Source organism: Thermobia domestica, chromosome 1 (assembly GCF_964235325.1).
Source record: "Thermobia domestica chromosome 1, izTheDome1.hap1.1, whole genome shotgun sequence".
Taxonomy (NCBI): Eukaryota; Metazoa; Arthropoda; class Insecta; order Zygentoma; family Lepismatidae; genus Thermobia; species Thermobia domestica.
Window position 1 is genome coordinate 52,571,151 of NC_137454.1, and position 27,762 is coordinate 52,598,912.

The window sequence follows — 27,762 nt, forward strand, 5'->3', positions numbered from 1 at the left end:
GTACAGGACAAAGCTAAGCCCCACGTTGCAAGGATGACATGGCAAACCATTTTAACCTTTGGATGCAAAACACTATTTCATCCACCATACTATCCCGACATTGCACCATACGATTATCGCCTGTTCCAGTTGTTGGACATTCACATTCGAAGACCCCAGTAGGGTCACAAAATGCATTTGATATTTTCTTCGTTTCACGGGCCAACAACTTCTGAGAAATTGAATCCATTGCCTTAACAAACTTTAAGAGTGGATCGTTGATCCTGATTAGGACTATTTTTGATCTTTCAGTTACTTGTTAGGTGACATATCGATATTCAAATAGGGAGGATGAAAAAGCGACAGCATTTCCTTGGTTACGATTGAAGAAAATGCTGTTCATATCATACTAGAAGTAGTAACAAGTATTCTGCACTTTGGTTGTAGTGAGTTCTAGAAATGCCCTTGTTACTATTATAAAACCTTAACGCTTTTTTCTCTCTGATTAACTAAGAAAACATACCAACTATTAAATTAGTACTTCTCCAAAAATTATAAATACTGTGCTAAATTCGGAATGACTTCTTACAACATCAAAGGTGTTCAATCTAGATACCAGACTACTGAAGTTACATATTAATAAAACGTATTGTGTATAGTATCGGGATAAAAACTAGTTATTGGTTAGTCTTCAAAATTAAATTAACTAATTTTAAAAAAGTTAGTCAAGACCTTAGCTAAGACCTTTGCAAGAAGGGTATTCAAATTAAACCAAAGAAAATTGAAAAATGTTACACAAATTAAAAACAGAATATTTACACCTTTAGTTGTTCCCTTTATCTTTAGAAAACAAAATAATTATTTTTTTGTTTACAGGTATATGTGGTATTTTAAATGTTGTGATAATAATGAAGTCTTTACATGAATCTGGTGTGGTCTTCTACCAGAATATAGTTAATCTCATCACAGCTGGGACGACAAGAGCAGTAACCATTCTTCTTCATGTGTTTCAATCTAAACGAATCTGTAATTAGAATTTTTTAATTTTTGAATAATTATACTCCCAATCAACTACAATCGGAATTTGTATCATCTTTATGAGTAAATTTTAAATTATTAATTAATTATTAAGATTATATTTTCTCTATATGGTTTTCACTTAACTATGTTTCTCACAAAAAACTAAGCCCGTTATATTATTTCAATATGAAGTTATACAGTATATGATAGGGACGTATTATACTTAAGTCTTAATTAAACTAAAGTATTCAGGTAATGTGTTCAGTGTTGTTTTCCTGATTACTGAAACCAGTTTTATATACCTCACTTTATAAATCCATACCCCATATATAATTGTTAGTTTCTGAAAGTGTACGTGTTTTTCCGTCAAATCATAAAAATACTTTTTTTTTAATTTTGATGAAACTAACAATAATTGTATCTTTTCTTAATATGTCTTCCTTGAAATAGAATCTTGACGTAAAAGTTAATAAATGTCTATAGAATGTTGAAGCTCCGTTCGGGTTGCTAGTTACCCGCATTAATGTAACCTCGCAAGCCGGTGACTCGAACATAAAGAATAATTGTAATCCTGTTTGAACGGAACCTCTTTGAGAGAGACCGATCTCTATCCTGCTTGATTGAATAACGGTAATGAGAGGAACTGGAAAGATTGTGAATCTTGTTGACGATAACGAAATCAGAATCCTTATTCTATTCTATTAGATTAATGAACGGTGGTTGTGCTGACAATATGTAGCCACTTTTCGAGAAATTCAATAGTGATCTACCATGAGCCTGCTTATGAATTTTGAAATGAACTATTGGTCATGTTCAAAATGAAATCTTTAAGTTTACGTAGCACGGTAATGCCGGTTAGGCTGAAAGAGACGGAGATGATGAGTAATGAATGAAATGGTGGAATGAAGAAAAAGTGAGGAAGCGGGAGAACCCCGAGGAAACCCATGCACGCGGTGTTTGTCCAGCATAAGGTTCACTTGGCGGGGGCTGGAATCGAACCCGGGACCCCATGCACCAGAGGTGAACGCTCTACCACTGAGCCACCGCCGCCCCAGGATACAATTACAGGTTAACACTTCTTCATCTAATGTGGTCTTACTTTCGTTCCATATCATCTACTGTGAAAGTCTCCCCTCTTCTCTATAACATTTTTGCCTTTTTTGGGGGTGTGGCTGATTTGGAATTCTGTAATGATGTCTTAATTTAAATTACTTGGTTGTACGTCTGTAACTTCAACTGTAAGCAAGCAAAATTATTTCCAGATTTCCTGCTTCTGTAACTGTCAATCGTTAAACAACTTATCACTCACTGAGTTGTACAAAATTATTTAAAACTAGAAAAGAAACTCTTATCTATGCAATCTTCCTACATATAATTCAGTAGCTGAGTTAAATACTAATAAGTAATATTCTGGTTCAAATGTATTCTGGTGACAGGTGATCATTTTCAATATGAGGCTAATTGATGAAGGATAAGTAAACAAACATTAGGTAAAAAGATTATATTCATGTGTAAACAAGACATCTTCAGATTGTCTGGCTGATTGCTCAACATTAAATTAAAACTACTTTATTACAGCAATCTGAAATTTGTAGAGTAAACAGTACCTGTGTCTTAATATACTACCAAGGATTTTTGGGGGATATTCAACGAGGAAGAAGGAAAGTATGAGCAACAATTATTATTAGGATAATATGGTTAAATCTCAGAATAAGAGAACAGCTATAAAGTTTGGTATTTTATCTCATTTAAAATGATGGAAAATATATTTAGGCATTTTGAATATTTCATCTGGAATAGAAGGAAGACTTGAAGTGAAAGAGGGATAGAATCAGAGTTATATAGTTACATTTTAATATTTGTGTTATACACACCTGTGGTTTTAACTTCATATCATTATTTACATCTTGGCATCGACAGTTAGGCATATTGATATTGATCATTCATCCATGCGGACACACACATTTTCCAATGTGGATATTTTGTTCTAAGAATATTTTTAAACGACCCGAATATTCTAGATGTTTCAGAATACTCACCTAGTTATTGGAATATACCGTATATACCAAGTATGGTAGTAGTAGAAAATGTATCGATATGGAACTGACCGGGAACAGACCTGGAACATATCACAACAACTCAGGAGCCCCTGAAAATCGAGACCTTGAACCGCCGACCAGCGGTCTTTGCGATCTTCATTTTAGGGGTGTGTTTGTTCCCTTTTATGAGCACTTTATAGGCGGTGTACTCGTTCTCTTTTATGAGCATATTTTCCAATCCCTTATTTGAACATAGCATAAAATACATAATATTCGTTCTCTTTTATGGCCACTTTTTCAACCAACAGCAGAGACTACGAACACATAGCAGATAATACATTAGACTACGTAACATAGCAGGTGTGTTTTCGTTTCAACCCCTATTTTAACATAGCAGAGAATACGTAAAACTATTTAACATAGCAGGGCTGTACCCGTGTCAACCCTTATTTTAACATAGCAGAAATTACAAACACATAGCAGATCATAAGACTATGGAACATAGCAGGGATGTGTTCATTTCCTTTTATGAGCATATTTTCCAACCCATTTTAGCGAACACATAGAAGAGCAGCCTACATAAGATTCGTTCTGTTTTATGACCACGTTTTCCTCCCTTATTTTACCATAGCAGAGAATATATAAGACTATTTAACATAGCAGGGATGTATTCGTTTCCACCCCTTATTGAACATAGCATATATTACATAAAACTATAGCATAGATTACATAAGACTACGTTTCAACCCCTATTTAAACATAGAAGAGTATGACTTATTTTCCAACCACTAATTTAACATCGCACATTTTACATAAGACTACGCAACATAGCATAGCTGTACTTGTTTCAACCTCTATTTTAACATAGCAGAGCAGATATGTATTTAATTACATAAGACTACGCACACACCGCTGTATTCGTTCTGTTCTCGTTTCCAACATAGCAGAAAAGACTATAGAGGTGTACTCGTTCCAACCTCTATAGCAAAGATTACTGGACTGTTCCCCCACGGTCTTTTAGGGGGTGAACTTGTTCTAACCCCTACTTGAACATAATAGAGATTATTTTCTTTTACGGGGAGACAATATTTAAAGATTGCAAAGGAATTCAGACTTCCGTGGTTTGTTATCAGTTACATAATAACTTCCATATGTGGATAATTCTCGTTACGTCATTGTGCTACTGAGTACAGCCTGGTGTATTTTTTTAGATGAAAAATTGCTGACATAATTTCACAATCGCTCGCGATATGAATTAGGAATTGAAGACACAAGAGTGATAGATGTTATAGGATTTACATGATCGGAGACATCATCCTTATTGCGCAATATTGCGCAATGTAGTTACAAAGATATAAAAGACTGACCGCGAAGTTCTTTTTTAATCTGTTGCTTGTTGGTGTTTAAAGAGTAAGCTTCTTATCGGTTAAGCTCTGAATTTTTTTAACTGTGTATCAGTGTATTATCCTTAGTTGTCTATAGGTAAGACATCGTATAACGATAATATCATATTTTAAATACTCACTTCCGAACGTATTAGTGTAACGTTGCGCTATTAAAAAACGCTTTAGGAAGTATTATAGTCAGCAACATTAGATATGAAAAAAAATAAACCCAATACTATCAATTTCCCAACTGATACTCTATTGAATATTAATTTTAAAAAAAAACATTTTAAAATGTGATAGTGTATTAAATTAGGATAGTGGTTGTTTTCTAAATAATAAAAGAAAAGACTGTCTAGATATATTAAAACAAGAACAAGATAATACATCTGTTAAAGTAAATTTTTCTTTGGCTACAACTTTTGTAAAGCCAGTAGATTTAGAAACACGTAGATTCTTTTCAAATGGTGGTAACGAAATCATTTTAACGAGTACAGATGTGAATGCTATAATTCTCAACCTATTTAATAACATTTTAGTTCAACAAGAAAACAGAGCAATTAAGAAATCAGGGTGGTCTCTATGTTCTCAACCTAACCATTTCTTAGAAATTAAAATCAGTAAATATGATCCATTGACCGCATCATCTTATATAAAATCGCTTCAATGTATTTTATCTAAAAGGAAATGTGTTATAAATATTCAAAATAAAGATAATAGATGTTTTATATATTGCATTCTAGTTGCACTGCATTATGCAAAGAATAATCCACATCGTGTAAATAATTACACACAATACATTAATACTTTATTACCGTTATTTGAAAAAAACGAATATAAAATTCCCTGTTGAAGTAGCAAACATAAACCAATTTGAACATATGCATAATTCCGTATTTACTAAGGAACAAATTTATATTAATCTATATGGCATTTTGATAATGAAACATTTTTTTCCGTTACGTATAAGCGAAAACACATCCGCAGGTAAACATGATTTATTGTATTGTGAAGAAAATTTCAATAGTCATATTTGTCTTATAAAGATCTCAATGCCTTATTGAAAAGTCATATAAAATTGCATCAATGGATTTTATCTAAAGACTGTGTTTTAAATATTCAAAATAACGATGATAGATTTCATGTATTGCATTTTAGCTGCACTGCATCCTGCAAAGGATCATCCACATCGTGTAAATAATTACATACAATATATTAATACTTTATTACAGCTATTTGAAAAAAAAACGAATATAAAATTCCCCGTTGGAGTAGCAAACATAAACAAATTTGAACATATGTATAATTCCGTATTTACTAAGGAACAAATTTCTATTAATCTATATGGCATTGATTATGATGATGAAAGAATTTTTCCATTACGTATAAGCGAAAACATATCCGCAAGTAAATATTTTGATTTATTGTATTTAAAATCTCAATACTGTTTAATTTCAAATTTAAATGATTTAGTTAGACATCAATTAGGAACTTATCAACCATTTATTTGTAGACGATGTTTAGTATCTTTTTATAACAAATCAAAATTAGATGAACATGAGAAATTATGTAAAAACACACTCCAACCAAAATTAACTTGCAGAAACAAGGAGATGTTTAAACATTTCGTAAACTAAATTATTATTTAAAAATGATGTCATAATTGTTGCAGATTTGGAAAGTTTATTAAAACAAATAAATAAACAAATTAGATCCAATACAAAACAAATTCAGGAACATATATCATGCAGTTTTAGTTACATTGTATGTTGGAGTAATCAATATATATAAAATCAGACCTAGTTATTTATCATGGTGGAAATGTATCAATTAATTTTATGTCTGCTATGGAGAAGGAATTTAAAAAAATATAAAAATATTAGATCAACAAAAACCAATAATATCATTAAATAGTTCTTAGTTGTAGGAGAATAATCTATCCACTGAGTGCTCTGTTTGCGAAAGTAAATATATCAGTAACAATAGAAAAATTAAAAATCATAATCATTTAAGTGGAAAATATATTATAATTATTAAGTGCAATAATTGTAATTTGCAAACTAAACATGAGAGTAATTTTATCCGTGTATTCATTCATAATTTATCTGCATATAATGCACATTTATTCGTGAAAGAACTAGGTTGCACACCTTGCAATATATCTGTAATTGCTGAAAGGACTGAGAAGTACATCACATTCTACAGACATTTTAATTTTAACGGTAGACCTATTGAGTTACGTTTTGTGGACTTATATAAATTTGTTCCGTACAGTCTCGAAAACTTGGTGTCAAAATTAAAACCTGAACAATTCGTATATAGAAAGCAAAATTTTTCACACGATAAGTTTCCTTTAATTCTCCGTAAGAGAGTTTATTCTTATGAACACATAACAAATTTAGTTATATTTAAAGAAACTGAATTACCTGGAATAGAAGCGTTTAATAGCAAATTGAACGGAACACAAATTTCCGAGACCGACTATCAATATGCACAACAGATTTGGCATACGTTTAATTGTCAAAATTTAGGGGAATACCATGATCTGTATTTTAAATGTGATGCACTTCTCACAGCAGATGTATTGGAAAATTTTCGATAGACGTATATAAATGCTTTTAGTATTGATCCAATTAATTGTTTTACTGCACCTGGTTTGGGATGGCAAGCCATGTTATATAAGACAAAAATTGAACTTGAACTTTTATCAGATATTAATATGTATATGTTTGTGGAAAAATCGATTCGTGGAGGCATCACACAAGCTGTATTAGCGTATGCCAAAGCTAATAATCCTTGAGTACATGATTTTGATGCGGAAAAATAAAAATCCTATTTACTGTATATTGACATGAACAATCTGTACGGACTATCAACGATTGATTATTTACCATATGGTGGTTTTCGATGGGAAGATAAAATTGACGATTGGCAAGGCAACAATAATATTATCAATTGGTCCGCTGATAGTGAATGTTTCTTTTTCTAGATGAGTACCCAAATTACACGAATGCCATCCTCATTTTCCGTGTGCTCCCACTAACGAAATTCCACCGAATGGTAAATATTCAAAATTACTATTAACTGTTAAATCGAAATCGAATTATATCTTGCATTAGAGAGTATTACAATTTTATCTAAAACAAGGTTTAATATTGATAAAAGTATATAAAATATTATGGTTTCGTCAATCTAAATGGCTTCCATCTTATATAGAAGAAAATAATAAACGTCGTGCAAATTCTACAATTGAATTTGAAAAAAGATTTTTATAAGTTATTAAATAATTCTGTATACGGAAAGACAATGGAGAATGTACGAAAACATATTGATATAAGATTAATTAGTAATGAAAAAAGTGTAAAAAAATTAGTAGTGCAAGATCAGTTTCAAAATTGGGTACAATTAGGAGATAATTTTGCATTTTTCCATATGCTAAAAAAGTCTGTAACTCTAAATAAACCGATCTATGTAGGAGCTACAATTTTAGAATTATGAAAAATAGGAATGTATGAATTCCATTAGAATGTAATGAAACCTCGATATGGAGATAAGATTAGTATTACTTACATGGATACTGACTCTTTCATTTACTACATTAAAACCGACGATATTTATAAAGATATAAAATACATGAATGAGTATTTTGATACTTCTAATTATGCGGAAAATCATTCTTTATATAGCACAAAATAAGCAAGTTTTAGGTAAAATGAAAGATGAAATGAAAGGTAAACCAGTTAGTGAAGTAATGTGTTTACGTGCTAAAAATTATGCCATAAATGTAGATAAACAGGAAGATTATAAAACGTGTAAAGGGATCAAGAAAAATGTTGTCAAAAATCAAATTACTTTTGGAAAGTACAAATCTTGTTTATTCTATAAACAAATTATACAAAAAACACAATACGCTCTTCAATCGAGACAGCATAATATCACGACGAAGAAAGTTGAAAAAGTAGCCTTAGACCCTCATGATGATAAACGTTATATATTAGATTGAAATGTTCATACTTTACCATGGGGTCATTATAAGATTATGGAAAATGACAATCAATGTAAAGTATGTAAATCATATTTTAGGAGAAGTACATAGAAGTGATGTCTTATCAGGATGAAAAAAATATTGTAAATGAATGACATAAATATGCTAGAAAAGAGTATGCTAGAATTCCTGTTATTACCAAAGGTATTCCCGATTTATGGCAGGCAGATTTTGCAGAAATAAATAGTAGAAAATTAAAAGGTGTAGCAAAAATTAATAAAAAATATAAATATTTTTAACTGTTGTAGATACATTTAGTAAAAAGGCATGGGCGGTGCCTTTGAAACAAAAAAACTGGTGAATATGTAGCCAAAGCTACTTAGATGGTTAGATTTTCCACAGTGTGAAAATTCTTGGATTGATTTAAAACATACTCTATTGTAAAAAAAGAAAAAGAAAAGTCAAGAATTTATAGGTGAAGCACGTCGTCACAAGTATTTCTTGTAGATTTTATAATTTCAAAATATGAATTTTATATTTTAAATTCTAACAACACTGTAAATTTTCGTTGCTTAGTTAAATTGTCATCATCATCATCACGAGGTATATCAGTATCACAAGCAAAAGGTATATTAAATCAAATTTGTTCTTCAGCAAACGTTGTGTTTTTATGTAAAGGAGAAAATAAAGCAAAATATTTAAAAACGTTATCTAAAATAAATGTGATATATGTGTAATAGAGAGAGAGAAAAAATATGGAGTGGAAAATTGCTTTTTTATGTATGGTAGTAGGTCCTACAGGCTGTGGAAAATCATATTTCGTTAAAACATTTCTTGACCATTATAGTAAGTTATTTAAAAATATTGTATGGTGTTATGGTGAATGGCAGCCGTTGTATGATACGCTTTCAGGGTGCACGTTCGAAGAAAGTTTACCTCAAAATAATGAATTTCTAGCACACGAAGGTTCATATATTGTAATTATTGATGATTTAATGCGTGAGTGTGACCATCGGATTGTAGATATTTTTACTAAGGGTAGCCATCTTAGAAATATAAGTGTAATATTTATAACACAGAATATTTTTCATCAACAAAAAGGAATGCGGGATATTTCGTTAAATTGTCATTATATTTTTTTACAATCCTAGAGACCAAGCTCAAATTAATTATCTGGCCCTATAATTGTATCCAGGTAATACAAAATTTATTCCAGAAGCATACCAAGATGCAACTCGAATTGCACATGGTTATTTATTTTTTTGATTTAAAATAAAATACTCCTGATGAGCAGCGAGTTCGAACAACTATCTTTTGTACAGATCCTTTTAATTATGTTTATGTGGCTGTAAAAAATAATTGCAATATGGTTTATATTCTAACAACTAGTTGTGCTTTAATAGCCGTAAAAAAGATTAGTAAGGAAAATGCACATTTCTTAAAAATTTTAGCAAAGTCAAAACCGAAAGCACGTAAGGCAATTTCACAAAATGCAGATCCTGATTTAATTCGCTATATTTGCGAATGCTCCTACAACTTATTACAGGGACATGTTCCATTAAATAAAACAGAGATAAATAAATTTAAAAAAAATATAAAAAGGAAGTGAGATATTTGGTGAAAAAATATCCGTCATTAAAACAAAGAAAAAAAAACAGTAATTATACAAAAAGGTGGTTTTCTTACTGCATTGCATGCTCCTATTTTAGGAGGTATATTATCAAGATTAACTAAATAATTATGCAAAACGCACAAAAACTTATTTTAATCTCACCAGAAAAATTACATCATTATCAACCGATATGTATTCTTGATGATGAAATTAAAGAAATTTTAAATAATAAAAGTTTAAATGCAGAAGAAAAATGGGTACGATATAGAGAGGTCTTACAAAAATATTTAAATATAATTCAAAAACCGGCAGCAGCTAACCAACAACAACTACTACTACTATTGATAAAGAGGAGGAGAAGGAGGAAGAAGTGGAGGAGTAGGATGATGATGAAATACTATTTACTCTCCCTGAAATTTGTAAACGTAAAGCAAGACCTTTGTTACGTAAATTGAAACAAAATCCTAATATTATATGGGATGATAATGGAAATGTGAATATTAGTAATAAATTAATTCCAGGTGCCAATATTGTGGTTTTGGTATACGATTTTGTTAGATGTCGTAAGAAAAATATTTCAGTTGCCGGTTGGAAATCTTTTGCTACATTATTAGCAAAAGCCAATATACCCTTAGAGTACATCGGTAATCCTCAACGAATTTAATATATTAGAAAACTCACACAAGTAGAAGGTGGAGAAGAGGACGATGATGATGATGAGAACGAAGGGGGTGGTCACTACGTAAATGTAAAGCTATCAACAAATGGCGTACTTATAACTAATAATAGCAATATTATATTGTAATATATTGATATATTTGAGTATATACAAATAAATCTGAATAACCCTTATTTTCCTTACTACAATAATCAAGCAGGAGGTGGTTACAATGTCTATAAAGGTACAGCATATCAAGAAGGTTATGTCATTGGTAGATTTCTAGGAGGTTTATTCCGCACTGTATTTCGTTTATTAAAACAAAGTGCGAAAACTGTGGATACGTACAGGTAAAGAGTTGATACGTACAGGAATTAATGTAGCAGGAGGCGTACTAGATAATAATAGAACTATTGAATAGTCTTTACAAGATCAGTGGCAAGAAGCTAAAACAAATTTAAAAAACAAAGCTGAAAATAAATTAAATCAGGTTTTGGTAGGATCTGGAAGAAAAGGAAAGAAAGTTCATTTCAGTGGTGTGAAGCGGATAAAAAGATCAAAGGATATTTTTATTGATTGATGATGGAGCACACTTCCTAGCAACATTTCTATGGAATAATTTCCTCAAATTACTCTTGCTTGTTATTCTACTAAATTATATCATCCTATTGCACTGATGAAGGGAGTGTTTGAAACAGCTGTTGTTGAAGTACATTATACAAGTTTATTTCAGAATGTTTGCAAATATACTAATAGTATTTATTACGGTATCATGAATACAAAAAGCTGGAACATAACTAACATCTTACCAGGTCACTATTATCATGTTGATGATTATCTATCTTAAATTAATCATAAAAGTGATATATTGAATTTACAAATAATTGTTAAAGCATCAGTAAAACGAAATGAGGTTAATATAGGAACTAAAGGTCAAGAGAAGCAAACAGAAGTAGGCCTATCTCCTGAACTAGCCAGAATACTAGGTTTCGATCATATACAACAAGAAGATATTGCAGTTGTACATCATGCTTGTTATCCACCTGATTTACAGAAATCTCTACCTACACTTATGCATATTTACAGTGGTATTGTTGAACCACAAATGGTAGATGACACAATAGCTCCATTGTTACGTATTATAAATACAAATGTTACAGAGCATGGTATTAATAATGTACATATTTTGACAATCCTTATTATGTTCCAGTGCAACGTAAACAATTTGATCAAATTATCATTGATTTAAGAGATAGTACAGGCAATCCACTTCATTTCCAATATGGCAGTGTATGTGTAAAATTACATTTTCGTAGACGTAATACGGTATTGTAAATTTTACCATGTGTGAATATTAATAGTAAGAAAAAGAGAAAAAAGTCCAGTGTGAGTGTATGAAATCAGAATAAGATGTATTTGCTGGTTTACCCACTCAAACCAGTATTATAGGTAATAAAATAGTTCCATATAAGGCCGTGGCTTCAATATCTGATAATGCACTAATAGAATTTGTTGTCCCGTCATGGGGATGACTATATGGACTTACTGCACACAAAGTTATATATTAAAGGTAAATTTACTAAATCAGGTGGTTCTAATTTAACTTCTGCTGATAAGAAAATTGGTCCTGTAAATGGTTTTCTCACTGCAATGTTAAGTGAAGTGCAATTATATTTCAATAATCAACTTATTTCCTACTCTTCACTGCTAAATCAATGCATCTTCAACCATCAAAATGGTTTAAAGATACTGCATGGCATATGGACAGTTTGGCCGATGTTAATTCAGGATTCAAACAACGTCTTCTTCTCACTACTTTAAGTCAGTCATTTGAATTATTGGTTATATTCATGCTTATATAATTAATAGGAGAAATTTTTTACTGAATGGTGAATTTCCAGCTAAACGTACATTTTGTCTAATGGGTGACGCAGATGCTGATGGAAAAGTTGTAATTACAGATGCAACATTGCTTGTGAAAAAGGTTGATGTTTCACCACCAGCTAAAATAGCACAAAATAAAGTACTACAAAATCCTAAATTTAGAATAAAATATCCTCTACAAAAAGTGTAGGTGAAGACATAAACTCTGCCACAAGGAATTATGGATAGTAAACTTCCAGATCTGTTTTCTGGCATAGTGCATAAACATATTATTTTTGGTTTTGTTACTAATGCTGATTTCAATGGTACTTATCAAACAAATCCGTTCAATTTTCAACATTTTAGTATCACGTTTTTTATACTGTATATTGATGGATCGCCTGTACCATCAAAATCATTGTAACCTGATTTTAATAATAAGCTATATATGCAAGCATATTCTACGTTATTTACAGGTTCATGTATTTAGTATTCTAATCAAGATAACGATATTTCACTTGTTGAATATCCTAATGGTTATACTCTACTGGTGTTTGATTTATCTTCCAATTCTAGCGCAAGTGCTGCATTTCATACTAGTCCACAACGCCAAGAAAGTGTACGTTTAGAGGTTCATTTTAAAGAAGCACTTCCATCTGCTGTAATAGCAATTATTTATTGTGAATTCTCTTCAGAATTAGAAATTGATTTCCAGAGAAAAGTATATATTAATTAATTTTTAAAAAAATCTTATATACAGTTGAACTTTATGAGGCACTACAACAAAATTTACCTAAAGATAATTTTATTGGTGTGTATGCCGCAGATGAGCTACCGCTGTTTATTCATACATTTCCAGCCGCCATAATTATAAACACTGATTCTAGTGATAAGCCTGATGAACATTGGGTTGCTGTTTATATATCTAATATGTGAGTGGGAGAGTATTTCGATAGCTATTTTATACCTTCCTATATACAACACCATATATTTTTTTTAAAACTAAACATGGAATACATGGAACAATAGACGTATTCAAGGTGATTTCGTGCATCTGGTTATTCACTGCGTTGTTCCTTAAACAAATTCTCACTCACCACGATTGATGCTAATGATATATTATGCTTTATTCATTTATGAGAGTATGATGATGGTGTTATTCTTTAAACTCCACGATATCCAGTCCCAAGCCCTGAATGAGAAAAGAGGAGGGTTGGAGGTTGCTACCCCCGTAAAAGAAAATAATTTCTCTAATAATTTCAAATAGGGGTGGAAAATAAGTCATACTCTTCTGTGTTTAAATACGGGTTGAAACGTAGTCTTATGTAACCTATGCTATGTTCAATTAGGGGTGGAAACGAATACACCCCTCCTATGTTATGCTAAAATAAGGGGTAGAAAAAGTGGTCATAAAAGAGAAAGAATACACCGCTAAAAATGCTCATAAAAGGGAATGAATCTTAGGTATTCTCTGCTCTTCTATGTGTTCGTTAAAATAGGGGTTGGAAAATATGCTCATAAATGGAAATGAATACATCCCTGCTATGTTACTTATACTTATGCTCTACAATGTGTTCGTAGTTTCTGCTATGTTAAAATAGGGGTTGAAACGAGTACAGCCCTGCTATGTTAAATAGTTGTGTGTTCCTATGTGTTCGTATTCTCTGCTATGTTAAAATAAGGGTTGGAAAATATGCTCATAAAAGAGAACGAATGCACTCCTGAAAATGTACTCATAAAAGCGAACGAGTACATCCTAAAAAGTGCTCATAAAAGGGAACAAATACACCCCTAAAATGGAGGTCGTAAAAGAGCGTGGGTCGACGGTTCAAGGTGTTCGATTTCCCAGGGGCTCCTGAGTTTTCCTAATATAAGCCAGGTCTGTTCGAAGTCTGTTCCAGATCGATCCATTTTCTAATATTTATGGTTGTGTGTGCACGGTAACGTAATCGCAGGAATTCACACTATGGCACGTAGAGTAATCGTTTAATACATAAGATTGAACATTCAAACCAACATCAAGAAGCAGCAAGACTTAGTACAGATAGTATGCGTTAAGAACACCGATTTCACATGCTACTTCAATATCTTTAATTCTATATTTGTAGTCTTTGATGCTCTCTTGGAAACAAAATGACGCAATAGTTTCACGTGAGTAGCATATACGTTAATGCAGCTACACAATAGTAGCTGCATGCACTTATTAAATTTATAATTTATTCTATTAATAATCTTCAACTTTATAAGGAAATCAGCGAAAAGCAAGGAAATGGAAAATCATTTTAATAAGGCAAGGATGCAGATACATTATTGGTTCTTTTTCCAAAACTTATATGAATTATTACCGCAAAACAACCTTGTTAGCATTTTCCTGATATATTAATACGTGATTAAAATATATTCATAATAATGAACAATTAAACGATACTTTGCTGACATTAATTTATTTTTCGTGCGTTGCTCATGTAGTTTCCGAGTTCTCAATAGACATAATAACGTGTATTTCCTTTTCTAAGGGAAGAGGATCTTTATTCTTGAGTTGATAATTTACCCTAAATTTAAACGTTGAAGAACGAAATCAGCTAATATTTCAATGGTAGGAAAACGCCATGGTACTTTAGGTAAAAAGAAGGAAAACTAAGAGAAGGAAGGAAGAGAAAGAAACCGGAATCAAATACTATTTTCATACACTCGCCAATATATATAAGATAAATATTTTTTTGGGCTCTGCGAGATGTTCGTAATGGATATCCTATTTAATATATTTTTAGACACTGCTGTGTGCACGGTAGTTGACCTAAATATTGGTTATTGTTTTAGCAACTATTCTGTACCTCCCTTGCGGTACGCACATGATCTTTGTTGTTGGATAATAGCGAAAAAGAACTTCAGATTTATTAGATAACTTTAATGAATTAATTACAAATATGGGATTAAGAACTGACATAGACAAATGTATAAATTTTAGTACTTAACCACATAAAAGTACTTGTATATGTACAATATTTCAGATATGCATAAATAATACGGAATTTGCATTAATAGAGAAACTCTCTATTTGCATCTCTCTCTGTTGAACAACGTTCTCGTAGTAAATGATTCAATTTCTCGCGCAATGGAAAATAATTAAATGCCCTTCTGCGTGTTACCACAGTTTAAATCTGTATTAATTATCGAACACTGATCACTACTGTACTGGAAGAAAGATCTAACGATGTTTCTGTATTGGAGTACACTGACTCATTGTCGCTAGGAAATATGAAGTTTCTCAGTGTTGGATTTGGGCGTTATCAGTAAAATTGCAAAATGCATAAAATCCAAATATGAAAATCAATATATTGTAATTGTCTTTAGGCTGTCTCTTCAGCCCAGTCTGACTGCATTTCTGCCCATTTATATTTGAGATTCACACAAGAGTCTTGTCCTCACTTACTTTGTGTTTTATCAAAATATACTTGTCGTTAAACTGTCTGGAAAAGCACCGGCTGGTCTCTTGCGAGAAAAAAACTATATTGTCCCTTACGAAAAAGAGAGAAATAAAATTTACAACTTCTGAATGTTTTAGTTTGTGCGTTTCTTAAAGAAAATAGGAAATATTATGAACAAAAGAAAATATTCTTAAAGTGCATTGCACACTCGAGTAAAAGTAATGGAATCATGGATTGGTTAAACAATTATTGAGTATGTGATGTGTTCGCGTAAGCACGTCCTATAATAACTACGAGATGTAGAGCTTTTCATCAGCATCGGAGACTATTGTTCATGCTGCTCTACGTGTTTCATACCTGCCCTGCGTTGTGTTGCTGGGCATCACACTATTGATGAAAAATTATTAATATATTTTTAACACGCCATTAAAAGAAACGAAATAGTCAAAACTCAATTTATTACCTGTGGAAACGAAACTCTTAGTTCTGAAATTAGGTAATGATAGATTTTTTTTATATGGTACTATTCGAAGACGAGAGTGATAACAATGGAACCCCCCCAAAAAAAGGAAACCGAAAAAATATGACTAGCTCAAATGTTATTTTGAGAATGGCACATACGTAAGAGGTTAAAGTATTGCTAATTTTTCTAACTTCTACATAAGCGATTCTTAATTCCCCATAAGTGTATATAGGAAGTGTGATACAAATGGTAAAAGGAAGTATAATACAAATACAAATGATAAGTCATTTCCGAAGCAATCACTAAAATGTATAAATACGTACTTTAATTATTATAGGAATAATGTAAGGTTAAAGGATAAGTGTTATGGATGGGTAACACATTTCAATTTTTGTGCTTTATTGGTGGAGTATTCATGATCAATGTTTAAGTGGGCTGCGTAAATTCAAGTAAATGAGAAAACGAATCATATAAACGAAGAAATTATTGTTTTAATGTTATAAGTAGAAGAGAAAATACTGAACTAAAGCAGGTATGTGCAAATATAATTGTTTATACTTAATGGAGTTTTGTTGATGTCGAGTTATGATCGGTATGAATTCCAAACTTTATTTCCATGAATACTAAAATCGTAATTTACATTTAAGTTAGATTAGTTTGGTGCTTGTATATTTGTGGCTCGGTGTTTTCTTCTTCTTGTGAATTTCCTAGGTGCATTACAAAAAATGAGTGCGTTTTAAAATAAATAATTGTGAAACAATGCCTAAGATAAAATTAAATTAATGTGGAGTTAACATGAAGGTAAACTGAAGTTATATAAGGAACTAATTCTAGTGTTGAATATGTAGTTCCACCACAATGTAGAGCGGCATTGATTAAATTACCTAATTGATTATGTATATTTTAGTTTACAATGATTGTAGTTTGGGACATCATCAACAACGAACAAATATTACCTAAAAGAGGAGCCCAACGTTGCTTTTAAATTAGACATACGAAATTCTATATATAAATTCTTAGTTAATATAAGGGAATACGTGTTTCTAATTTTAAAAAAAATATGGGCTATTATTAAAGTGAGCTATTTCTATAATATCGAAATATCGTTTTATTTATACAGGAAGGATTGGAATTGAAATTGAATGAAGTTAATATTATAAAATGTATGATATTTTATACATTGAAATTGAATGAAGTTAATATTTTAATATTACTATCTCCTGGTCGTAGTACGTATTTTATGGTTTACTCTTTTCGTAGTGAATTTGTGCACTTATTGTGGGTAAGAATTATGTAGTATTATGCAAACCGGAAGCATTACTTCATATAACGAAATAGTCTCAATCCGATTTATTGTATAAACTGTTTGTGAATTTAGATTATCAAACATGAATACCTTTTTATTCCAAAAATGACTTTTTATGGTATGTTCTCTATATGTAACGATCAAATAAATCTATCACTTTTAGATTTAAAATAAGTAATTTATACTTATTCCACTTATAACAGTGTGTTTATTCTCATTTTTACAAATATTATAAAATCAGAGTCCAAAGTTTCTACTGTTCTTTCCCAGAACTTCTGTATGATCTTCAGGGCAATCCAAAATACTTTTTTTTGGTATTCGCCCATCCCTCTTTTTAAGAAGTTCACATCACCAATTAAAGGAGTACGTTATTTTAAAAACAAATTGGAATGGGCCTTCCAATAACTGTCTTTTATAAGAAAATGCAATACATTATAACTTGAACTTTAAATTTTTCTAGTTAAAATACTTAATACGTGCAATGCTTAAACTTCCTTAGACAAGTGAATTTTTATTTACTCCTAATGCGTTGGAACTACTTTTATCTAAAATATCTATAAGAAATGCATGCGTTATGTGTTATATTCTTATAATTTACGATAAGCCTCAGGTAAGACAAAATAGTAATTCATTTTAATCTTCAGAAAGGATAATCTTCAAATATTCTTTCCTGTTGTATTTCTTACATTAATACATGTGATCCTGCCTAATGTAGAAACTGTAGTTATATATGTTCCAGTTCAACTCACCTCTGTTATTGTAAAGGCAACCTAGTCCGCTGAGGTCGCAAATTTTATAAGAACCTGCAACATATACAATGATGTGATAAATTTCAATTTACTGTACTGACGTAAACAATGACTGATCTTTGATCTACCTTCAGCAGATGATTAATTATATAAGAGTAGAGAGTACTTATCATATGACAACATATATTCAATTATTACGAAAGTGTGATTATGAGGATTTTTGTTATAAAAAATTTCCGTTGCATTTTATTTTTTGCAATTTAACGCTTTTGCTGAATGGGAATAATATTGTTCGAATCAAGGATGGCGAACTTGAAGATGGTCACCGCGATTCTAATATATGCGATTCTACCAAAAATACCCCCACCGCATACGATGTATTAATTTCTACCCATTCCAAATTTACAAGATATATTTGCCTCATATTGCATATTGTTAATGCTTTGACAACTTGAATTCGTTTCCAGTACAATTTAATATACTTTAACTACGCTCTTTCTTTCATATGTCACTTTGATCTGATTTGCAATCATTTCTGGGCGTGAGATGCAAGAAAACCCTAACTTCGAAAGATATGGAACATTCTAATTTATTGCATAGATCTACCTGTAGATGGACAGATAGAGAGTGTCTATGTTAAAAACTTCAAAGGGATACGTGTATAAAAATCTTTAGAGTTCGGCCATAAAACTTTTCACTGGCTAACAGCGTTCATAAAATAATTGTGTTTATGATTGCAATTAACTTTCAAATATCATCATAAACACTATATGAATGAAGCAACTATTTGCAGGTTGTTATCTGCAACTGAGAACTTATACCTTCATGGTCTTCAACTACATGTACAACTACATGTTCGTTCATGTACTACTTTCTCCTTTGATAAGGTCCATCAACGTCCCCTTATTAGCCTCAGCTTTGCCCTCCTGTCACAATGCACTATAGCAAGAAGCTCAAAGTACAGTTCGTTCTCAGCCAATGTTCCAAACAATTTATCTTCTCTTAATATTATATATAATTGTTCTTTTCTCCCCGCCATTTGAAACAAATTTTCATTAGTTTTTCGCTCGGCTTAACTAATCTTCTCCATTCTACTTCCCACTCACATTTCGAAAGGTTTCATTCGTTTTCACGACTTTTGTGTAAATTCCATGCTTCTACCTAAAACCTTAAAATATTACACGAGAGCCGTGTATGGTCTTTTTTTTTCTCAATTTTGTATTCAAACTTCCAGAAAATAGAGATTTCTTTGTGATAATTTTTTTTCGCCATTCCTACATTTGTTTGTATTTAATGTTCAAACTTCATATCGTCAATAATAGTACTACCGAGGTATCCGAACTTAGTCACCTGATCTTTTTTCTTTCCACTACTACTTTTATACTTGACACTTATGATTTGTTTCCAATCACCAATGATTCCCACTCACCTAAACAGCATATTCATTTTCTCAACTGTTTCTTCAATTATGTCTTCTTGACGTACACTAAATAATGTTGGAGAGAAAACATCGCTGTAGAACTCCGTTTCCAATTACACTTCCGTCTGTCATTACGTCTCCAAAAACAAAACTTACTTGGAGGTCCATATATAAAAATTTAGTCCGTCTTCGATTTTCGTATTCCAACGTAACGTTTTTAAAACTTGCAACAATAATTTCTCAAATGTATTTTCTGGATTAATTAATAACACATATACACGGTTTCCATTTTCCATAAAGCTTTCATTGAATACCGATACCAATTAGGTGTCTTGTGACCTTACCTTTTCTGAACTAGAGGTGTTCCCACTCAGCTTTTTCTTTTATTTCTCCATACAAACTTTCTTCAATATTCGCAACAATAAATTATGTATATGTTATGAGATTAGTAGTTTTATAATCTTGACATCTTCCTGGGTTCGATTTCATATATTTCATTTTCTGTTTCATATATTGCATTGAAGAGTTACAACGAGATACTTTGTATCGGTCGATAATTACTTGTATCTTGGGCAGAAAGTGCTTCTACACAAGCACTATACCTGATATAATGTTACTTAGAAATAACAGAAGAAGAATGTTTTTAATATATGTAAGAAATATACATTATTATTGTATATTTGGTTGCTATGTAGTTGTTTATAGATACTCAATGAACATGTTTTGAGTGCAAGACAGTTTTGTGTGAATATACGTTAAAAGAGAATCAACGAATAAATCATCTAACACTTATCATGGACTTGTAATTTCAATAGAAAAGGTGATAATACTAGTGAACATAATTACGGAAGATATTTTAAGGTGTAAACGATTACTGCCACTAAAGATTTACTTATATTATTAGCCGAACCAGGGTTGACGACTACCTTTGGTGAGTCGTTGTAAAATTTTTGGTTTACCTCACCCGCAATTCTTGTAAATTCATATCCCGAAGTCTAAAGTAAGGGTGAATTTACATCTGTAAGAAGGTTCATGAATACGAACTCAACTATTCTCAGAAGTGGCAGAGTAATCACAAGAAAAATTATGATCGGTGAGATAGTAGAAAATGAAACTGTTGACAGTGTTAACAACGAGCAAAATATAGCTCCCATTACACCCGAAATGTTGACATTAGAAGACAAAATTTTAATGGCACTACAGCGACAGGAACAAAGCCGAAAAGACGATTTAGAAGCCATGAAGCAAAATTTGGCTCAGATGTCCAACGAATTAAAACAGACGGTACAGCAGAAATCCGAAGAATCAAGTAGACAATATGAAGAATTGAGTAGAAGATTAGAGCACGTAGATCGGAAGTCAGAAGAATTGAGTAAAGGATTAGAGCACATAGATCAAAAGTCAGAAGAATTGAGTAGAAGATTAGAGCAAATAGATCAAAAATCAGAAGAGACGAAATAATCTGTTATCCAGGCGGTGAGAGATATCACATTACAGTTTGATGAAAAGCTAAAAAGATTATCTGAAGATTGCCAGGATAATTACAACCATGTAATCCAAGAAGTCAATTGTGTAAAAAAGGATTTGGAAGTAATAGAATCTTCTGTTCATCAGCAAAAGATTCAGGTCACAGATAATTCTAACCAAATACGTGCATACGTAATTTTGACATTAGAAGACAAAATTTTAATGGCACTACAGCGACAGGAACAAAGCCGAAAAGACGATTTAGAAGCCATGGAGCAAAATTTGGCTCAGATGTCCAACGAATTAAAACAGACGGTACAGCAGAAATCCGAAGAATCAAGTAGACAATATGAAGAATTGAGTAGAAGATTAGAGCACGTAGATCGGAAGTCAGAAGAATTGAGTAAAGGATTAGAGCACATAGATCAAAAGTCAGAAGAATTGAGTAGAAGATTAGAGCAAATAGATCAAAAATCAGAAGAGACGAAATAATCTGTTATCCAGGCGGTGAGAGATATCACATTACAGTTTGATGAAAAGCTAAAAAGATTATCTAAAGATTGCCAGGATAATTACAACCATGTAATCCAAGAAGTCAATTGTGTAAAAAAGGATTTGGAAGTAATAGAATCTTCTGTTCATCAGCAAAAGATTCAGGTCACAGATAATTCTAACCAAATACGTGCAAATACTCAATTGATATCTACCTTACAAGAGGAGATTAGGACGTTACAGATTAAGGACAACGCATACCACAACAACATGGTTAATGATCGTTTGGAGTTCCCTTGTTCACAAGAGATGACCTCGCATTTACCCACAGCAGATCAACGTGGACCTTACGTTATCTCTTCTTCAAGTAATCCATCCGATGAGGACATTATTTTGGAAAGAATTCATCCAAGGAATACAGATGGGCGGAAAAGAGATGGTGGAACTACGCATAACGCAGTAGATAGAAATTGTCACTTAACGCGAACACGAAATGGTGAAAGGAATGTAAAGTTAAGTGTAAAGATGAGTGAAATACGTGCTATGAGTAAGTTTAGTGGTAAATGTAATGAAAATGCTACTTCTTTCCTAGAGAAATTTCAGGATGAATGCAGTATAATGTGTATAGATAAATCGCAATATATGAAACTAATCCCTCATTTATTACTCCCACCATGTTCTTTATGGTTTAAAGCAGTACGAGATCACGTCAATACATATGAGGAATTCAAAGCCGCGCTGATTGCAAATTACGAAAACGACTTTTTACTTGCAAACAGAGATGCCACAATTAGAAACCAACGTTTTAATCCTCGTTTGCACAAATCTGTTGTTGATTTTGTTGTAAATACGTATAACGAATTAAAAGTCGTAAATCCACTGCAATCGGAATCTAGAGTGATTGCATCTCTTCGAAATTTACTACCGTTTAAATTACAACAGATCCTGTTTTCTACGCAGTGCATGAGTTTTAATCACTTATTAATGCTTGTTCAATGTTATGAAACTCAATACCAGGCACTGAATCATCAAGCGGGAGTAGGTAAAATTAAAAACAATTCAGATCAACTTGTACCTGTTCGTAATCTAAATATCCGTAATGTGAACGATACAGAACATAACCCAAATCGAGCAAATTTAAACAATCAGAACGAGCAAAATAGGCAAAGATATGTTGGGAATCCACCTAACCTAATCAATCGTGACAATAATTATGTCAGATCACTTAACCGAAGTACACTCAAAACAGTCGAAATACATGGCAAAATTCCAGAAATACAGTAAGCTACATGGATAGACGTAATCGTAATTCAAGAGATGGCGCTTTGTATCAAAATCAAAACAATGATGCAATTCATGTACAAAATAATGCGGAACATAATCACGATTGTGCAGTACAATGTACTTTATTAGAATCATATGCAAGTACGAATTTAAACTGACTGCAGTTGATGTAGTAAGGGTTAAGCCCATATCAGTTATAGATTCTTATGAACATTTATCTTCAAATTTATGTGTTAATGTCAATAATGAAAACAACCCTTATGGCTTTTAGATTCTTTATCACGTTTGTTTCAATAAATGATAATTTTCAAATGATTTTAATTCTTTCTTGTTAATGTGAAGAATTATAATTCGCTTCATAATTGATTAAAAGCAAAGGTTATTTATATTATATTGATTTGTGTTGAAACTTAATTATCAAGGATTATGTTAAGTATAAGGTTCATTCTATTAAGCTAATTATCCGACGACTGTCTACATGCGCCACCTTATATGTTACTCGAATAAGATTCTTCTGTATTCTGACGCCTCATTGATACGATGTATACATTAAAAATATCATTTAACGTAGTTGTTATATAATGCGCCCTAGAAAGATCAAACATTGTTAACATCACCGTTTTTAATAATGATTGAATCTGTTGATCATTGTAATGTGTTTTAAAATGAAATTATTTCTTACGTTTTTGACTTCGTACCCTTCGTTGATTATATTAGTAAGCGACGACGTTTTTATAATAAAAGATAAATATTAAAGGAATAACAGACTTATTATAAATGTATTTATATGAAGGAAACTTAATAAAGTTATACACGAGGGGCAATCAAAATGTAAAGGACACAATTAATATAATACCATCATTATAAACGGACCAGTGGTTCTTAAATATAAAAATGAAGCTACCTTGCAACTTTTATATTCAGTCCCATCGTCGGGCGACATTTTTATACAACGAGATACTTTGTATCGGTCGATAATTACTTGTATATTGGGCAGAAAGTGCTTCTACACAAGCACTATACCTGATATAATGTTACTTAAAAATAACAGAAAAAGAATGTTTTTAATATATGTAAGAAATATACATTATTATTGTATATTTGGTTGCTATGTAGTTGTTTATAGATACTCAATGAACATGTTTTGATTGCAAGACAGTTTTGTGTGAATATACGTTAAAAGAGAATCAACGAATAAATCATCTAACACTTATCATGGACTTGTAATTTCAATAGAAAAGGTGATAATACTAGTGAACATAATTACGGAAGATATTTTAAGGTGTAAACGATTACTGCCACTAAAGATTTACTTATATTATTAGCCGAACCAGGGTTGACGACTACCTTTGGTGAGTCGTTGTAGAGTCGGTGCAGTTGTTTCCTGCTCTCCTTTCCTTTTTTCTCAATAAATGGATTATTATGTATTCCGATTAACATTTCATTTCTAACCTCCCATGCAACTCTTTTCAAGATCACGCTGAAAAATATTTACTAACTTATTAACTTAAGCTTTTGTACTTCATTCGTATTCTCAATTTTTCAATTTATTCTCTTATATGTTAAGTTAAACCGCACAAAATGAATCAGTGATAAAGTAGATTGTATTAGTTTTTACAATTTTTCTGTAGCCAATTTCAAAGCACATTCATCTTCAGAGATGATGTAGAGAGACGAGAAAAATAGAGACGCTACATTTGCAAGATCCATATAATTCACTGAGGAACTATAGGAATTTGAACACTCATATATTAAAATATACTAAGAGAATGAGATTGAGAAGTTGCAATCTCAGATGTAGATACGGCCTAAAAGATGAAAATATAGTTAAAATTTCAAAAGGAATCACATGATTTATCTTTCTTTCCTCATTATATTTAAGTATTTATTTCAGCATCCAAAACATCTCTATCAAGGACTGCGAGAGAAAAAGGAAGAGATAAACAGTTCCATTTGATGGATTAAGTCATAAGAAAATCCTCCCTTACCTGATCTAGACACAATCGCGCAACCTTTCAATCTGAAAGTCAGAGCTGCAGCTAGTAAGGTAACAACTGCCTAAAGTATGCAGACTCTAATGGCACACGTCATAAAAAGAAATTTGCCATGAAATGTTTACATCACCTTAAATGTGCGCGTGAATTATTACATTCGCCTGTGTGTATACACTTGCGCATAGAAACTGATAATGCTGAACAAGAACGCACGTTGTTGTCGCAAAGCAACGCCCGTAATAAACGAAAATAAAGTTATATTTATTATATAAAGTACACAAGTATTTATTTCATGTAAATATAAGGTTTTAAAATATAGTTAACCTTTCAACCTAAATCACGAAATGTATGTTTCTGTTCTTATATTCTAGCATATTTAATTTAGCGTACACACTATATCTATATTTGTAGATCACACTTTCTGTAATTCTTACGATTCCAAGCATGTTTCATTTGCTTAACATACATCGCACTTACAAAACTTGTAAATGCTAAGATTACTAGTAATTAGAATATCAAAATGTTTCAAGTAAATTCCAATAACTTTCTCTAGAGACCTCTTTCTTAAGGGTTACCATTATTTTGTAACAGCGGGATGTTTTTTTTTTTTATTTGGATCACAATGTGTGACGTTTACTTTATTATTGAAGAGGCACTCAGCTATGATGTGTGCATTGAATAATAATATGGTAATACCTATACTACATTTTTGTCTAAATCGATTTAGGTAGATATATTGATTTCAGTCCAGGCCTTTATACCCTGTCGAGGCTGGCAATGTGTCCTAGCTCTTGTTTATTATGGAATCAAAAACACTGTGCTGGTTGTGAAGTAATTGTTGCTTCTTTCCTTCCATCGGTTTTTAAACCCGTCTGATCTTACACTGGAAAGACTCATACTACAAAACATCTCAGATATATTGTTAATATTAATACTAATAATTACAATAAAATAATAATAATAATAATAATAATAATAATAATAATAATAATAATAATAATAATAATAATAATAAAAAAGAAGAAGAAGAAGGAAAAAGTAAGGAACATTTTGTTGAAGGAGAAGTAAGGAGTATTTTACAATAATTTCCGTTTATGTTAATGGAAATAGTAGCTCTTCAGAAGTATCAATCTTTATGCCCACCGTATTTCCTAAAATTTTGTTGCTTTTGCTTCCTTTGCAAATTGCAGATAATTATTTTTATTAAGAGATAAACAAATATATTTATAAATTTGAACATTTAACGTCCATTCCGGAGCTTTCTTGACATTTTACAAATGATTGGGCTTAAAAAAGACAGGGTCTTCAATCCATTCAATTTCAGAGATTTCCGAATAACGGTAAATTTATATAGAAAGAAGACTTTCAAATAGGACATGAAAGCAACACTGATTAATTTTCTGGAAACGTGAGTGAGTAATATCGCGTTCCTGAAGAAAAACTTAAATATGAATTCCCACCTCTATAGCTCATAAATTGCTCGGGGTAAACTAGATTAATCAAACAAATCTTAAAGTATTTTCATATTTAGGATGTATCAGTACACATACATCTGTAAATAAAACATCATCATATTGTAGTGTTACATATCATTTAACATTTAATAGCTAATAGAATCTTACACCTCAATCATTGGATGGCTAATTACGAGGAAACGAAATTTCATTTTGCTTCCAGAAAAGTAAAGTTATGTTGATATAAGAAATTAATTATCAAAACATCAGACCATCAGACAAAACGTGCATCATTAGAATGTGTCCGAAGTGCAGCATTGAAAGAAGGAAGTATGTACTGAATGAAAGTGTATATTATCTGTAAAGAGTACTTGTGTTTGACCAGCAAAACAGATGCGTCACACGAGTATGTTGTGTATAAAGGAAAGTGATGCTGAGTCTTTCACTGTTAATCTTATTCTAATTCAATTATCTGCAAGATGCAATCCGACATATTCATTTTCCATCTTTGCTTTCAGCAGTATATCTCATAATTATGTGCAAGCGTTGTTAGATAGCGTTAACTGAATACATTACCTGAATTTGGATAAACGTGAGGAGTACAATTGCAAATTCTTTGTGCTGTCCTCATTCTACATTCCATAACACATAAATTAAAAGTATAACGTTTGGAAAGTTCCAGTTTTAGTTCATTAGGAAACATACATCTCCTTTGCCAGACAAATAAGCTTCTAACAGCGCTGGTACTGAATATAGAAAATATCTCGAATCGCATTTTTGTTTTCATAGTATCATGAGGAATACGACGACTGTAGAATCTTCCTGGAATGTCATATGGCGAGTAAATGGTAACCTAGAAAATGAAAACACTAAGCTTTTCAAAAATGTTTTAAGTTATTATTAACAGCACGTCCTCTTATTTTATAATTTTATTTACATTTCTAGTATACAATATCCAGTGAGAGTTGTAAATTGTAAAATTGAGATTTGTAATATTCTTATATATATATATATATATATATAATTAATTCAGTAATCATTTACATGTAATAGGAATAGGTTTTAGGATTTAGATTTCTGAGATGTCGGCATCTGTGGCCATTTACGCTTCAAGTAACATACATCCACTGGCACACTATCCGGGGTAAATGCAAGAAAGTAAGT